A 16,756-nucleotide genomic window follows, 5' to 3' on the forward strand; every position below is an offset into this window, starting at 1 on the left:
AAGACATAATGCGGGGGGTGCACAAAGACATTGCGGGGGAGCACAAAGACATAATGCGGGGGTGCACAAAGACATAACGCGGGGGTGCACAAAGACATAACGCGGGGGTGCACAAAGACATAACGCGGGGGTGCACAAAGACATAACGCGAGGGTGCACAAAGACATAATGCGAGGGTGCACAAAGACATAATGTGAGGGTGCAGAAAGACATAATGCGAGGGTGCACAAAGACATAATGTGAGGGTGCAGAAAGACATAATGCGAGGGTGCACAAAGACATAATGCGGGGGTGCACAAAGACATAATGCGAGGGTGCACAAAGACATAATGCAGGGGTGCACAAAGACAGAGACAATCGCGATTTCGTGCCTGGCAGAAGTTTGTCTGGCCTCGTTGAGGCCAGACGAAGTGCCGCCAGGCACAAAATCGCGATCGCCTGTCTTTGTGCACCCCTGCATTATGTATTTGTGCACCCTCGCATTATGTCTTTGTGCACCCCCGCATTATGTCTTTGTGCACCCCCGCCTGTCTTTGTGCACCCTCGCGTTATGTCTTTGTGCACCCTCGTGTTTTGTCTTTGTGCACCCCCACATTAAGCATTTGTGCACCCCGCCTCTGTCTTTGTGCACCCCCGCATTATGTCTTTGTGCACCCTCACGTTATGTCTTTGTGCACCCCTGCATTATGCATTTGTGCACCCCGCCTCTGTCTTTGTGCACCCCCTTGTTATGTATTTGTGCACCCCCGCATCTTTGTGCACCTCTGTCTTTGTGCACCCTCGCGTTATGTCTTTGTGCACCCCGCATTATGTATTTCTGCACCCCCGCCTGTCTTTGTGCACCCCTGTATTATGTATTTCTGCACCCTCGCATTCTATATCTCTGTAACCGCTGTGTGAGTATGTTTAAATGAAGAAGTTCCCTGCAAGGAGTGTGACATTTCTCTTCTTCATATTATGTTTTTTGAAGTTTGTCTGCTGATGTATGTGTTTGTGGTGGTCATCTTGCTTGGCACCTCATTTTATTTGTTTGTACATCAAATATCTTGCTGTGAGCTGCTTTTTTCCCACAATTTTCTTTTTTCTTTTGTTGCAGTGTTCTGCCTCTGCTAAAAAAAAAAAAAACAACAACTCCAAAACCAGAGTACAGTTCCATTGTACTGTCTTCTTAACCCCTTGGGGACAGAGCCCATAATGACACTAAGAACGGGAGCATTTTTTTGCAAATCTGACCACTGTCACTTTAAGCATTAATAACTCTGGGATGCTTTAACTTATAAATTTGATTCCAAGATAGTTTTTTCGTGACATATTCTACTTTATGGTAGTGGTAAATTTTTACTTGCATCATTTCTTGGTGAAGAATTCCCAAATTTTATGAAAAATGTGAAAATTTAGCATTTTTCTAACTTTGAAGCTCTCTGCTCGTAAGGAAAATAGACATTCCAAATAAATTATATATTGATTAACAAAAACAATATGTCTACTTTATATTTGCATCATAAAGTTGACATGTTTTTACTTTTGGAAGACATCAGAGGGCTTCAAAGTTCTGCAGCAATTTTCCACAAAATTTTCAAAATCGGAATTTTTCAGGGACCTGTTCAGTTTTGAAGTGGATTTGAAGGCCTTCATATTAGAAATACCCCACAAATGACCCAATTATAAAAACTGCACCCCTCAAAGTTGTCACGTACCGGCAGGACTGGTAGTGGATCCTCTGGACCAGAGAGGCGATGGCGCGGGTTGTACCAGAGGACCGGTTCTAAGTGGTTACTGGTTTACACCAGAGCCCGCCGCAAGGGGGGGATGGTCTTGCTGCGGCGGTAACCACCAGGTCGTATCCTCCAGTAGCAACTCAACCTCTCAGGCAGCTGATATGGCGTGGTACACAGGGAGCAGGCAGGAGCATTGTCGGACATAGCAGAGGTCAGGGCAGGCGGCAAGGGTTCACAGGCGAGTAGGCGGTAGCAACGGGTTCGGCAACAGGCAAGGCAATACACACAATAGGAACGCTTTCTCAGAGGCACCAGGGCACAAAGATCCGGCAAGAGCAGGAAGGGGCAGGTGCCTTTTATAGGGAAGGCAGGGGACGTGAGGAACCAGCGCACCAATTACCGGTGCGCTGGCCCTTTAAATTTACTGAAGGCGGCGTGCGCGCACCCTAGAGAGCGCACGCCGGGAGGCAGAGAAGGGCGGCGCAAGGAGCGGGGAGCCAGGTGAGTGGAGCTGGGACGCGGCGCGTGAACAGGGGCCAGCCGTCAAGGCAGCCACGTCCCCGATACAAGGGAACCCGGGCTCCCGGTCAGCTCCCGGTCAGTATGATCCCGGGGCAGAAGGACGCTCCGGTCCGGGGACGGGGACCGGAGCGCACGCTTTAACAAAAGTATTCAAAATGACATTCAGAAAGTTTGTTAACCCTTTAGGTGTTTCACAGGAATAGCATCAAAGTGAAGGAGAACATTCAAAATCTTCATTTTTTACACTCACATGTTCTTGTAGACCCAGTTTTAAAATTTTTACAAGTGGTAATAGGAGAAAAAGCCCCCCAAATTTTGTAACTCAATTTCTCTCGAGTAAGGAAATACCTCATATGTGTATGTGTATGCACTAAAGTGCAATTTGTTCCCCAAATTTACCATTTTTACAAAGGGTTATGGGAGAAATTGTCCCCCAAAATCTGTAACCCCATCTCTTCTGAGTATGGAAATACCCCATGTTAGGACGTAAAATGCTCTGCGGGCAAACTACAATGCTCAGAAGAGTAGGAGCGCCATTGAGCTTTTGGAAAGATAATTAGTTTGGAATGGTAGTCAGGGTCCATGTGCGTTTACAAAGCCCCTTCTGGTGCCACATGTGACCCCATTTTGGAAACTACACCCCTCACAGAATTTAATAAGGGGTGCAGTGAGTATTTATACCCCACTGGCGTTTGACAGATCTTTGGAACAGTGGACTGTGCAAATGAAAAATTTAATTTTTCATTTTCATGGACCACTGTTCCAAAAATCTGTCAGACACCCGTGGGGAATAAATGCTCACTGTACCCCTTAATACACTACATGAGGGGTGTAGTTTCCAAAATGGGGTCACATGTGGGGGGGTCCATTGTTCTGGCACTATGGGGTTTTGTAAACACAAGTGGCCTTCAATTCCGGACAAATTTTCTCTTTAAAATCCCAATGGCGCTCCTTCTCTTCTGAGCATTGTAGTTCGCCCGCAGAGCACTTTACATCCACATATGGGTTATGTTCTTACTCAGAAGAAATGGGGTTACAAATACAAATTTTGGGGGGCTTTTTTCCTATTTTCCCTTTTGAAAATGAAAAATTTAGGGTAACACCAGCATTTTAGTGAAAACATTTTTTTTTTTCATTTTCCCATCCAAATTTAATGAAAATTCGTCAAACACCTGTGGGGTGTTAAGGCTCACTATACCCATTGTCACGTTACGTGGGGGTTGTAGTTACCAAAATGGGGTCACATGTGGGTATTTATGTTTTTGCGTTTATGTCAGAACCGCTGTAAAATCAGCCACCCCTGTGCAAATCACCAATTTAGGCCTCATATGTACATGGTGCGCTCTCACTCCTGAACCTTGTTGTGCGCCCGCAGAGAATTTTACGCCCACATATGGGGTATTTCCGTACTCAGGAAAAATTGCGTTACAAATTTTGGGCGTCTTTTTTTCCTTTTACTGCTTGTGAAAATAAAAAGTATGGGGCAACACCAGCAGTGTAAACATTTTTATTTTTTTTACACTAAAAAGGCTGGTGTAGCTCCCAACTTTTCCTTTTCATAAAGGGTAAAAGGAGAAAAAGCCCCCCAAAATTTGTAGTGCAATTTCTCCCGATTACGGAAATACCCCATATGTGGCCCTAAACTGTTTCCTTGAAATACGAAAGGGCTCCAAAATGAGAGAGCGCCATGTGCATTTGAGGACTAAATTAGGGATTGCATAGGGGTGGACATAGGTGTATTCTACGCCAGTGATTCCAAAACAGGGTGCCTCCAGCTGTTGCTAAACTCCCAGCATGCCTGGACAGTCAGTGGCTGTCCAGAAATGCTGGGATTTGTTGTTTTGCAACAGCTGGAGGCTCCATTTTGGAAACACTGCCGTACAATACGTTTTTCACTACACTACCCTTTATTATGTGTTAGTGTAGTGTAGTGTAGTGTTTAGGGTACATTCGCACTGGCGTGTTACGGTGAGTTTCCCGCTAGGAGTTTGAGCTGCGGCGAAAAATTTGCCGCAGCCCAAACTTGAAGCAGGAAACTTACTGTAAACCTGCCTGTGTGAATGTACCCTGTATGTTCACATGGGGGGGGGGGGGGGGGGCAAACCTCCAGCTGTTTCAAAACCACAACTCCCAGCATGTACTGACAGACCGTGCATGCTGGAAGTTGTACTTTTGCAACAGCTGGAGGCACACTGGTTGGAAAACCTTCAGTTAGGTTCTGTTACCTAACTCAGAATTTTCCATCCAGTGTGCCTCCAGCTGTTGCAAAACTACAACTCCCAGCATGCCCAGACAGCAAAGAGCTGTTTGGGCATGCTAGGAGTTGTAGTTTTGCAAGATCTGGAGGGATACAGTTTAGAGACCACTGTATAGTGGTCTCAAACTGCAGCCATCCAGCTGTTGCAAAACTACTTATTCCAGCATGCACAAACAGCTGTCTGGGCATGCTGGGAGTTGTAGTTTTGCAACATCTGGAGGGCTACAGTCTCAGACTGTAGCCCTCCAGATGTTGCCAGGCAACTTATCGGCTTCAGTAGGATCCAGTGAGCCGTCCTCTTCTGCCGCTCGCCGTCGCCACCCGCCGTTCTCCGTCGCCCGCAGCCTCCTGACGGGTAAGTGGATCTTCAGCGCCCAGTCCCCTTCGGTTCCCCGTTCTGCCCCGCCTATTGTGGGTGGGCAGGACAGGGAAAACAAAAGTTAACCCCCCCGCCCCGATCATCTATTGGTGGTCGCGTCTAGACCACCAATAGCAGGGATAGGAGGGGTGGCACCCCTGCCACCTCACTCCTATCCCTTCAGGGGGATCGTAGGTGTCTTAGACAACCGCGATCCCCCTTATATTCCGGGTCACCATAGACCCGTATGACCCGGAATCGGCGCAAATCGCAAGTGTGAATTCACTTGCGATTTGCGCCAATCGCCGACATGGGGGGGGATCTAATGACCCCCTTGGGCATTTGCACGGGGTGCCTGCTAATAGCAGCGGGGACCGAAATTCCCACGGGCGCATGGATACGCCCTTCGTCCTTAAGTACCAGGACGCAAGGGCGTATGCATACGCCCTTCGTCCCCAACAGGTTAATGTACACATAGAGAGGTTCCTACTAACTCTCCTTTGGTGTCTGCAGTCTTGGAGTCCCTCCAGCAGGGCTTCAAGAAAGGCCTCAGTCCCTTTACAGTCAAGGTCCAAATCTCTGCATAATCTGCTTCCTTTGGAATATATAGGTTACCTAGCCGCATAGGCATAGGTAACCCTGACTGCAGGGGACTTAAGGGTTAAAAGCAATAGTACAGCCAGTTAACCCTCCCACTCTAGTTTCCTGGGAGGGATTTTGGTAGGTACGCCCATGGGATATATGAGTCTGCTTCCCCGGATGCTCCCCCTCTTGTTCTCCAGCATCTCGTTTTCAGTTCCAGGACTTCAGGAGGTTGTGCCCGACGGCAGAGCTGGAGGGTCGGTCGTGCCCACCATTGGTTTGGGGCCTAGTGACCCGAGATTGATGCCGCCGCTGGAGTCCTCGATGGCAGCCTCCACAAGGTCCGGACACGGTAAGGCGTGGACTGAGTGGTGTTTGTTGGTGTCTGGGAGCAATGTGGCGGAGTGCCCGAATTCGAGATTGGAGGTCACGGTGGACTACTTACTGTCATTGCGCTCTGTGAATTTATCTGCTCTGGTGGCACGGCGCATGCTGACGGGGGTCAGTTTTTATTTTCATTTACTGGGTTGGGAGGACGTTACTAAACGTTTCTTGATTCAGCAATCGCTGAAGGGCTGGCAGCGGACCCATGTTCGCAAGGACCTGCGGTGCCCGGTTTCCTATCCCCTGCTGCTGCTCTTCTGTTTTTGAGTCTACGCTTTACTCGGCTGCTTTTGTGTTGCGTTTTTCGGGGCCCTGCGGGTTGGGGAGTTGGTTCCTTCTTCGAAGCAGGGTCCCGGCGGGTTATCTTTCGAGGATGTAGTCTGCTCTAATGGTGTCTTACAGCTGTGCATCCACCGTTCTAAGACCGATCAGGTGGGACAGGGTGCCTGGATTCGCTTGCAGTCAGTTGATGGCCCGGCTTGCCCGGTGCGAGCAGTCACTGCTTATTTGTTGGTCAGGGTTTTGGGTTTTAATTTTTTCACTCATTCTGATGGCTCGTCTTTGTCTCACTTCCAATTTCAGGCATTGTTTAGGCGGTGTTTGCAGTGAGCGGGGGCCCCCCCTTCCGAATTTGGAACGCATTATTTTCGGATCGGGGCGGCGACTGAGGCGTCGCGGGGCGGGTTGTCCGTGTCTGATATTCAGCGAATTGGGCGGTGGCGCTCGGCTTGCTATGCTGGTTATGTACGTCCCGAATTGCTGCTTTAACCTGTTTTTCCTTTCAGATCCTCCGGTGCCTACGGTTGTGTTCTTGGGCCATTTCTATGTTCACCGGGTGGCACAACGGGCGACCTGCCGTCCGGGAGGGAAATCGCTGGGCTTTCATCAGGTCGATGCCCAATGGCGGGGAATTCCTGGCATGAGGCAGCCTCAGGTGCTTTCAGAAGCGGTGCATATTTCCGGTAGGCTGCGATTTGGTGTGGTTTTAGTTGTCCGGGTGGCAATGACCTGTGTTTCACTAGGGTCCCCGAATTGATCACCGTCATGAAGGCAGATGTGGAGCGGCTCGGGGAATTTTTCTCCGAGATGGTCTTGGTCTGGTCGGAGATTGTTCCTAGGGTCAAGTGGCAGGGCGCCAGGGATGCAGAGGCCATTGAGCAGTCACGCCGCCTAGTTAACTCGCATATGGCGAGGTTTGTCCGGTCCAAGGGTGGATTGGTGATCAGGCATAGGGAACTTGAAGGGGACAACCTGAGGTTCATGATCAGCGATGGTGTCCACCTCAATGACATTGGGCTGGACATCTCCCTTTCTGGCCTTCAAGATGGAGTGGAACAGACCCTGTTTGTGTTGAGTGGGGGTCAGAGCATCTTGAGGTCCCGCCCGCCCTCCCTGTTTTTTCTTTATTTGTTTTTATGTTGACTTTGGCCGGGCATCCTGTTTTGGGACATGTCGGTTTTTGTTACCCATTTATAAAAAAAAAAATGACAAAAAAAAATAAAATGTTTTGTTATATTTATATATATATATATAAATTATTAGAGGTTTCATCAACCTTGGCCACGGGGAGGTTGGATTCCTCGCTGGTCGTGGTGCTGATCTTTCTTTTCGTTACTGGAGTTTTTTAAGTCACAGCTGGCGTGAAGGTATAACATTATGGGAGTTTTCAAGGTGCCGAAGGCATTTCATGCACTCTGTGGAGACGGCGGGGCATACGGCTTTGGCTGAAGCAGTACCTCGGCAAGCTGTTTAGTTCATGGTTATTGCTATGCAGTGTTATATTTATTTACAGATTTGTTATATATATTTTAATAAATGAGCTGTGACCACCACCCAGCCCACTTAAAAGGTTACTTATGTGTCAGTGTCGTTGTTATCAGAGTGGGAGAATGCATAGCAGTGGCGTTGCTAGGGTTGGTGTCACCCGGTGCGGTAGAAAATGGTGTCACCCCCATACCTCCCCCTTCCCCCCAGTAAGTTTTTAGCCTGTTGTGACAGACACCACTGTTGTAGCGCATTGTGAGAAATTCCAGTATAATAATCAGATATACCAGTTGCCACAGAATGGGAAAGTGTTAAAGAAGTTTTCACCATTTAAATATACAGCTCCCAGAATTACTTAAAGGGGTACTCCACTGGAAAACATTTACTTTTATATCAACTGGTGCCAGAAAGTTAAACAGATTTTTAAATTACTTCTATTTAAAATCTTAATACTTACAGTACTTATAAGCTGGTGTATGCTCCACAGGAAGTTGCGTAGTTCTTTCCAATCTGACCACAGTGCTATTTGCTGACACCTCTGTCCATGTCAGGAACTTTCCAGAGCAGGATAGGTTTGCTATGGGGATTTGCTCCTACTATGGACAGTTCTTGACATGGACAGAGGTGTCAGCACAGAGCACTGTGGTCAGACAGAAAATAAATTAAAAAAGAAAATAACTTCCTGTGAATCGCTTATACAGCAGCTAATAAGTACTGGAAGGATTAAGATTTTTAAATAGAAGTAATTTACAAATCTGTTTAACTTTGTAGCACCAGTTGATTAAAAATTTTTTTTCCAGTAGAGTACCCCTTTATGCAGTGGTGAGGTTATGCTGGGAGTTGTGGTTTCACTGACCATAACTGTAGAACTGACAAGTGACTACAGCTCTGATAGGACATAGAGAGGAGAATGTACAATGATATCAGTGACGTCTTCTCTATAGTCTTCCCTTATCTAATTCAGATGGTACATACCGCCTGGTCCAGCTAAAACTTCTCTCTGTAGAATGTGACGCCCAGACGTCTCCTCACTATGTCAGCGCATTCTCATCCTCTATATGAAAACAATTATTATTATAAACCTGCCAGACACTGTATCCTCTAAATATAATACTACTATACACTATACTCTTTGATTATAAACCTTCCATACACCATACCCACTGAATATAATACTACCACACACTGTACATTCTGAATATAATACCAACACATACTGTACACTCTGAATATAAATCTGCCACATACTGTACCCCTGAATATAATACTATCACATACTGTACCCTCTGAATATAATACTACCACACACTGTACATTCTAAATATAATACCAACACATACTGTACACTCTGAATATAAATCTGCCACATACTGTACCCCTGAATATAATACTATCACATACTGTACCCTCTGAATATAATACCAACACATACTGTACACTCTGAATATATTACTACCACCCACTGCGCCCTCTGAATATAATACTTAGAGATGAGCAAACTACAGTAAATTCAACTCGTCACAAACTTCTCGGCTCGGCAGTTGATGGCTTTTCCTGCATAAATTAGTTCAACTTTCAGGTGCTCCCGTGGGCCGGAAAAGGTGGATATTGTCCTAGGAGAATTTTTCCTATGAATGTATCCACCTTTTCCAGCCCACCCGAGCACCTGAAGGCTGAACTAATTTACGCAGGATAAGTCATCAACTGCTGAGCCGACAAGTTTGTGACGAATCGAATTTACTGTAAGTTCGCTCATCTCTAATAATACTACCACAAACTGCGCCCTCTGAATATAATACTACCACAAACTGCGCCCTCTGAATATAACGTTGCCATACAGTGCACCCTCTGAATATAAAACCACAACCGCAGTAACACCCCTCAACATCCGTTAGCTGATGCTATTACCACGGGAGGGGGGTATTGGTGGTGTTGCTAGTGGATGATCGGGGTGCTACTACTGGGGGGGGGTGTTGCTGAAGGATGATGAGGGTGCTACTGGCCATCCCCCCTGGCAGTATCACCCCCATCATCCATCGGCAGGATCATCCTCCTGGCAGGAGCACCGCCATCATCCACCATCAGGATCTGCTGATGGAGGTGCTGCTGGGGGGGAGGGGGGGATGTTGCTGGTGGATGATGAGGGTGCTACTGCCAGGGGGGGAGCATTAGGTAGGCAGCAGTTCCCCCACATTAGGTAGGTAGCAGTTTCCCCACATTAGGTAGCATCTTTTCCCCACATTAGGTAGCATCTTTTCCCCACATTAGGCAGCATAGATTCCCCACATTTGGTACCAGTTTCCCCACATTAGGTAGGTACCAGTTACCCCACATTAGGTAGCAATTTCCCCATATTAGGTAGCACAGATTCCCCACATTAGGTAGCAGTTTCCCCACATTCGGTAGCACAGATTCCCCACATTAGCTAGCATAGACCCCCCACATTAGGTAGCATAGACTCCGCACATTAGGTATCATAGACTCCGCACATTAGGTAGCATATACTCCGCACATTAGGTAGCATAGACTCCCCACATTAGGTAGCATATACTCCCCACATTAGGTAGCATAGACTCCCCACATTAGGCCGCAGGTTCCCTTGCAGGTTCCCCACAATGCGTCAAAGTCTCCCCGCACACACACACACACACACACAGTCAGAGAGACACACACTCACAGACAGACACACAGAGTCACACAGTCACACACACACAGAGTCACACAGAGTCACACACACACACACACAGTCACACAAACACACAGTCACACACAGAGTCACACACATACACAGAGTCACACACACACTCAGAGAGTCACACAAACACACACACACACACACAAACATAGATAGAGACAGACACACACACTCACCCATCCAGCGCAGCGATCCTTTTCACCGGGCGCAATGCGAGTGACGTAACTGACGTCCCCCTGCGCGGCCATGCGGTATGACGTCAGGCCGGCGCAGACGTGGGAGCGGAGGCCGGGCACAGTACTGGTGAAGGGGGGCATGATGACGGACGGGCGCACTGAAAGGGGGGGGGGTTGCTAATGGACGGGCGCACCGCACACACAGCACAGGGGGGGTGTGCTGACGGATGGGAGGCCGGTCGGGCACATAAGGGGGTGTCAGTGTAGCTGGGGAGGGGGTGTGGGTGCTGCGGAGCGTCTTGGTGTCACCCCATTAGGTTGGTGTCACCCGGTGCGGGCCGCACCCCCTGCACCCGGGTCGCAACGCCACTGATGCATAGTGATAAGACCCCGGTAAAAGGTTTGTCCAAGCAGTCTTATATGCCTAGGACCTTCTGGTCAAAAGAGTAGTGAAAGACATCTCCATTCTCAGACCCAGGATTTGCAGCCTGTATCTTCCTGGCATCTACCTTTGGTCATAAAGAAGCTGTGTCAGCATCTGTTTAAGTCTTTAGAGGAATTTATAGTGATGGAAGAAAGTGAATTTATAGTGATGGAAGAAAGTGGCACTCACCCTGAAATGGCAATGCTTATCTTTATTAATTATAAACGGTGCATGAGGACAAGACAAAGCAGGGGGTGGTATGAATGGCAGGGAATCTGTTATCAAATTTCATCCTAAATAACCATTGGCAACAGGTTATAATAGGGTAAAATCAGCTTGCTTCAGGGGCGGATCCAGAGTCGAGTCTCGGGAGGGGCACTATTAGAGTATTTTGTGTTGGCGGACAGAAAATAAGATGTTGCTTACGGAACTTACAATATTATTAAATGTATCATACAGTCCTAACCTTGTTTAAGACTCTTAGGCCATGTTCACATGTCAGAATAATAATCAAATATACCAATTGCCACAGAATGGGAAAGTGCTAAAGAAGTTTTTACCATTTAAAACTACAGCTCCCAGTATGACCTAAGTAGTGGTGAGGAGATGCTGGGAGTTGTGGTTTCACCCATCATTACTGCAGAACTTCTTCAGTGACTCCAGCTCTGATGGGACATAGTGAGGAGGATACACAATAATATCAGTGACTACAGGTGACGTCTTCTCTATAGTGAGGAGGATACACAATAATATCAGTGACTACAGGTGACGTCTTCTCTATAATCTTTCCTTATCTAATTCAGCTGGTACATACCGCCAGGACTTGTTCCAACTAAATCTTCTCTCTGCAGAACTTGATGCCCAGATGGCTCCTCACTATGTCAGCGTATTCTGATCCTCTATCTGAAAACAATAATTATTATAATACTGGCAAACACTGTATTCTTCAAATATAATACTGGTACACACCCTCTGAACATAATTCTGACACACTGTACCCCCTGAATATACAACACACTGTACCCTCTGAATATAATACCACCATACACTGTACCCTCTGAATATAATACTATCACACACTGTACCCTCTGAATATAATACTACCACACACTGCACCCTCTGAATATAATACCACCATACACTGTACCCTCTGAATATAATACTATCACACACTGTACCCTCTGAATATAATACTACCACACACTGCACCCTCTGAATATAATACTATCACACACTGTGCCCTCTAAATGTAATACTACCAAACACTGCACCCTCTGAATATAATACTATCACACACTGCACTCTCTGAATATACTACCATACACTGCACCCTCTGAATATAATACTACAACACACTGCGCCCTCTAAATATAATACTATCACACACTGCACCCTCTGAATATAACTTGCTGTGCAGTGCACCCTCTGAATAAAATACTGTAATGTATTGTGGCCCATAAAAAACGTACCGCCCCAGAAATTCCTCATAATATACACTATACTTCTGAAATGCAAAATACTCTGTGCCTTCACATATAGTAATAATGCCCCATTGTGTGCCCCTACATATAATATATTATGACCTGTCCGGTTCCCCCCTCATAATAATGCCCTCTGTGCTGTGCCCCTCACATATAATGCTCCTGTCATGTGCCCCTCACATATAATGCCCCCTGTCATGTGCCCCTCACATATAATGCTCCTGTCATGTGCCCCTCACATATAATGCCCCCTGTACTGTGCCCCTCACATATAATGCTCCTGTCATGTGCCCCTCACATATAATGCCCCCTGTGCTGTGCCCTTCACATATAATGACCCCGTTCTTTGCCCCTCACATATAATGCCCCTGTTCTTTGCCCCTCACATATAATGCCCCCATCATGCGCCCCTCACATATAATGCCCCCTGTACAGTGCCCCTCACATATAATGCCCGTTTGTTGCCCCTCACATATAATGCCCCCATCATGCGCCCCTCATATATAATGCCCCCTTGTGCTGTGCTCTTCACATATGTTGCCTCCGTTCTTTGCCCCTCACATATAATGCCCCCATCATGCGCCCCTCACATATAATGGGCCCTGTGCTGTGCCCTCACATATAATGCCCCCTGTCCTGTCCCCTCAGGGGGCATTATATGTGAGGGGCACAGCACAGGGGGCATTATATGTTTGGAGCAAATGACAGGAGCATTATATGTGAGGGGCACAGCACAGGGGGCATTATATGTGAAGGGCACAGCACAGGGGGCATTATATGTGAGGGTCACATGATGGGGGCATTATATATGAGGGGTGCATGATGGGGGCATTATATGTGAGGGGCGCATGATGGGGGCATTATATATGAGGGGTGCATGATGGGGGCATTATATGTGAGGGGCAAAGAATGGGGGCATTATATGTGTGGGGCACAGCACAGGGGGCATTATATGTGTGGCGCACAGCACAGGGGCCCCCCCTGTCATGTGCTCTTCACATATAATGCTTCCCTGTGCTTTTCCCTGCAGCCACTCATTAAATATTCTCTTTTCTCTGCCCCCCCAAGTTTTTAAATCCCCCTCCTCCTGTACGATATAGTGCCCCTAACAGTGGCACATATTCTCTTTCCCTAATCCCCTGAACATACTCTTCTTACTTACAGTATGCGGGCCGCGGGGACGGGATCTCCGGGCGCCGCCATGATGATGTGACGTCATTGCGCCGGCCTGCAGTGGATCATGTCCCCGCAGCTCAAGCGCTGTGTGAAAGGTTAGTGAATGGTGGAGCGGAAGCTTACACCATGCTAGGGGGCAGGGGCAGCAATCTCGGGGTGGGGGCAGCAATCTCCCCCGTTGCCCCCCTGGATCCCCCCCCCCCCCCCCTGGATCAACCACTGGCTTGCTCACCATATCTGAAAGTCCTCTGGAGCGGCAAGGGTCCTGAAGAAAATTAGTTTTAAACGTGTCCGGCGCTGTATGGAAATTAGGAGCAAGAAGTCCTTAATGTCCTTGTCATTTTAAAGAACTTTTGACATGTCAGAGAGACGTGTCAATAGTTCTGATTGGTCTTAGTGCTAAAACCCCCACCAATCAGGAGAACAAACAGGGATGAGAACACAGTAGCACGGTTACCTCCCCAGCTCGCAGAAATCCCCATCCTGGGGCTGCAAGCCAGGAAGTGAAGCGCACTACTGTATGCTTCTCCCCACTTGTTCTCTTGTGACATGTTAAAAGCTTTTTTCAAATGAAAGGGACACTTCAACATTGTAGAGTTTTCTAGTTTAAAGGTTGGGCTAGTATAATTAGCTCCCTATATATATATACACATTTTCTTCATGGTCTCAAGAGTTGATGTTTCCAATAACTACCAGGGTCAAGTATACTAAGACTGGCTACTACACAGACAAGATATTTTGTGTATGGACTTTACTCTGAATTGAAAAAATTATTTCTAAACTTCAAGCCTGAGGGGATAGCAATTTTGAGGGCCCCTTAGCTGTCTGTGCCTTTTGGACCTCTGATCAAGCCAGACAAATGTGTATCTGCTGGGAGCCAACCTATAGTGTTTCTTTAGAGTACAACCACCCCTACCAAATGCCATTCTAAAAATCTACAGTCCACACAGGTTAACTCCTTTTCAGCTATCTACCATGTACCAATACAGGTACTGTTGTTGGAACTATTTAAGATATGTGCCTCCACAATGTGAATGAAGATCAGTACAGGTTACCAATTTTGTTGTGACATTCTTAGGCTTCGATGTTTTGATTTCAGCTGCTCCACTAACACCAAGGGCCTTCCAATTACCACTAACCTTTCTCTATACAAATTCTGTCTTAGGGAATATAGTCAGGACACCCTCATACACATAATTTTCTTGTCCTATCCTGCCACAATTGGTGGGTTTGGCCAACTTACATTTAATGTGTCTGGGCACCTTCAGGACATTATCACTGCATGCAACCATTTACAGTGGGGATCAAAAGTTTGGGCACCCCAGGTAAAAATTTGTATTAATGTGCATAAAGAAGCCAAGGAAAGTTGGAAAAATCTCCAAAAGGCATCAAATTACAGATTAGACATTCGTATAATATGTCAACAAAAGTTAGGTTTTATTTACATCATTTACACTTTCAAAATAACAGAAAACAAAAAAAATGGTGTCTGCAAAAGTTTGGGCACCCTGCAGAGTTAATATCTTGTACTGCCCCCTTTGGCAAGTATTACAGCTTGTAAACGCTTTTTGTAGCCAGCCAAGAGTCTTTCAATTCATGTTTGAGGTATCTTTGCCCATTCTTCCTTACAAAAGTCTTACAGTTCTTTGAGATTTCTGGGCTGTCTGTCACGCACTGCTCTTTTAATGTCTATCCATAGATTTTCAATTATGTTGAGGTCAGGAGATTGTGAAGGCCATGGCAAAACCTTCAGTTTATGCCTCTTGATGTAATCCACTGTGGATTTCGAGGTATGTTTAGGATCATTATCCATTTGTAGAAGCCATCCTCTCTTTAACTTCAGCTTTTTCACAGATAGGATCAAGTTAGCATCCAAAATTTGCTGAAATTTTATTGAATCCATTTTTCCTTCTACTCATGAGATGTTCCCTGTGCCACTGGCTGCAATACAACCCCAAAGCATGATTGATCCACCCCCATGCTTAACAGTTGGATAGAGGTTCTTTTCATTAAATTCTGTTCCCCTTCTTCTCCAAACGTACCTTTGCTCATTCCGGCCAAAAAGTTCAATTATAACCTCATCGGTCCACAGAACTTGTTTCCAAAAGGCATCAGGCTTGTCGATATATTCATTTGCAAAGTTCAAACAGTGATTTTTGTGGTAAGGATGTAGATGAGGTTTTCTTCTGATGACTCTTCCATGAAGACCATATTTGTACAAGTATCTCTTTATAGTGGAATAGTGTACCACAACTCCAGTGTCTGCCAGATCTTTCTGGAGGGATTGTGCAGTCAAACGTGGGTTTTGAATAGTTTTTCTCACAATCCTGCGAGCTGTTCTGTCTAATATCTTTCTTCGTCTTCCAGATCTTGCTTTAACTTCCACTGATCCTGATGACTGCCATTTCTTAATTACATTCCGGACAGAGGATATTGACATGTAAAAATGTTTTGCTATCTTCTTATAGCCTTCTCCAGCTTTGTGAGCGTCACCTATTTTAAGTTTCAGATTTCTAAACAACTGCTTAGAAGAACCCATGGTGCTGATTGTTAGGGCAAGGTCAGATGAGTCTGGGCATTTAAAACCTTTGAGATTGACATCACCTGGTCTTCCCAGATGATGATTGAGAACAATCCATGACACTGGCAGGTCTCAGTTTTGCAAAGGGGGCAGAGCATGCTATACAATATGCAGGGTGCCCAAACTTTTGCAGATGCCATTTTTTTGTTTACTGTTATTTTGAAAGTGTAAATGATGGAAATAAAATCCAACTTTTGTTGACATATTATAAGAATCTTAGTAGAAAAGTAGAAAAACTGTTGGCAACTCACCACGCTTGTTCACGTGAGATCCTACTTTATTGCGGCATACTCACAAATCAATGCAGGGGAGAAGCACAAAGAAGCACGTCTATTATGTGAAACGGTCCCGTTGCCTACCTGTCGTACCCCCACCCCCCATCATGTCTGTCTCTCCCCTGCATTGATTTGTGAGTATGCTGCAATAAAGAAGGATCTCACGTGAACAAGCGTGGTGAGTTGCCGACTGTTCTTCTACTTTTCTACTATCAAGTTTCATTGAACTGTGCATATAGTCTGAGCACCACCTGAGTTCCCCCAGCAGAAACCATGATCCCCGTATCCACTTTGCAGTCCGTGTACAGATTGAGCAGTGCCGAGTCTACTTCTCGTTTCTCTTTATTATAAGAATGTCTAATC

This window comes from Hyla sarda, chromosome 1, assembly GCF_029499605.1.
Source record: "Hyla sarda isolate aHylSar1 chromosome 1, aHylSar1.hap1, whole genome shotgun sequence".
Taxonomy (NCBI): Eukaryota; Metazoa; Chordata; class Amphibia; order Anura; family Hylidae; genus Hyla; species Hyla sarda.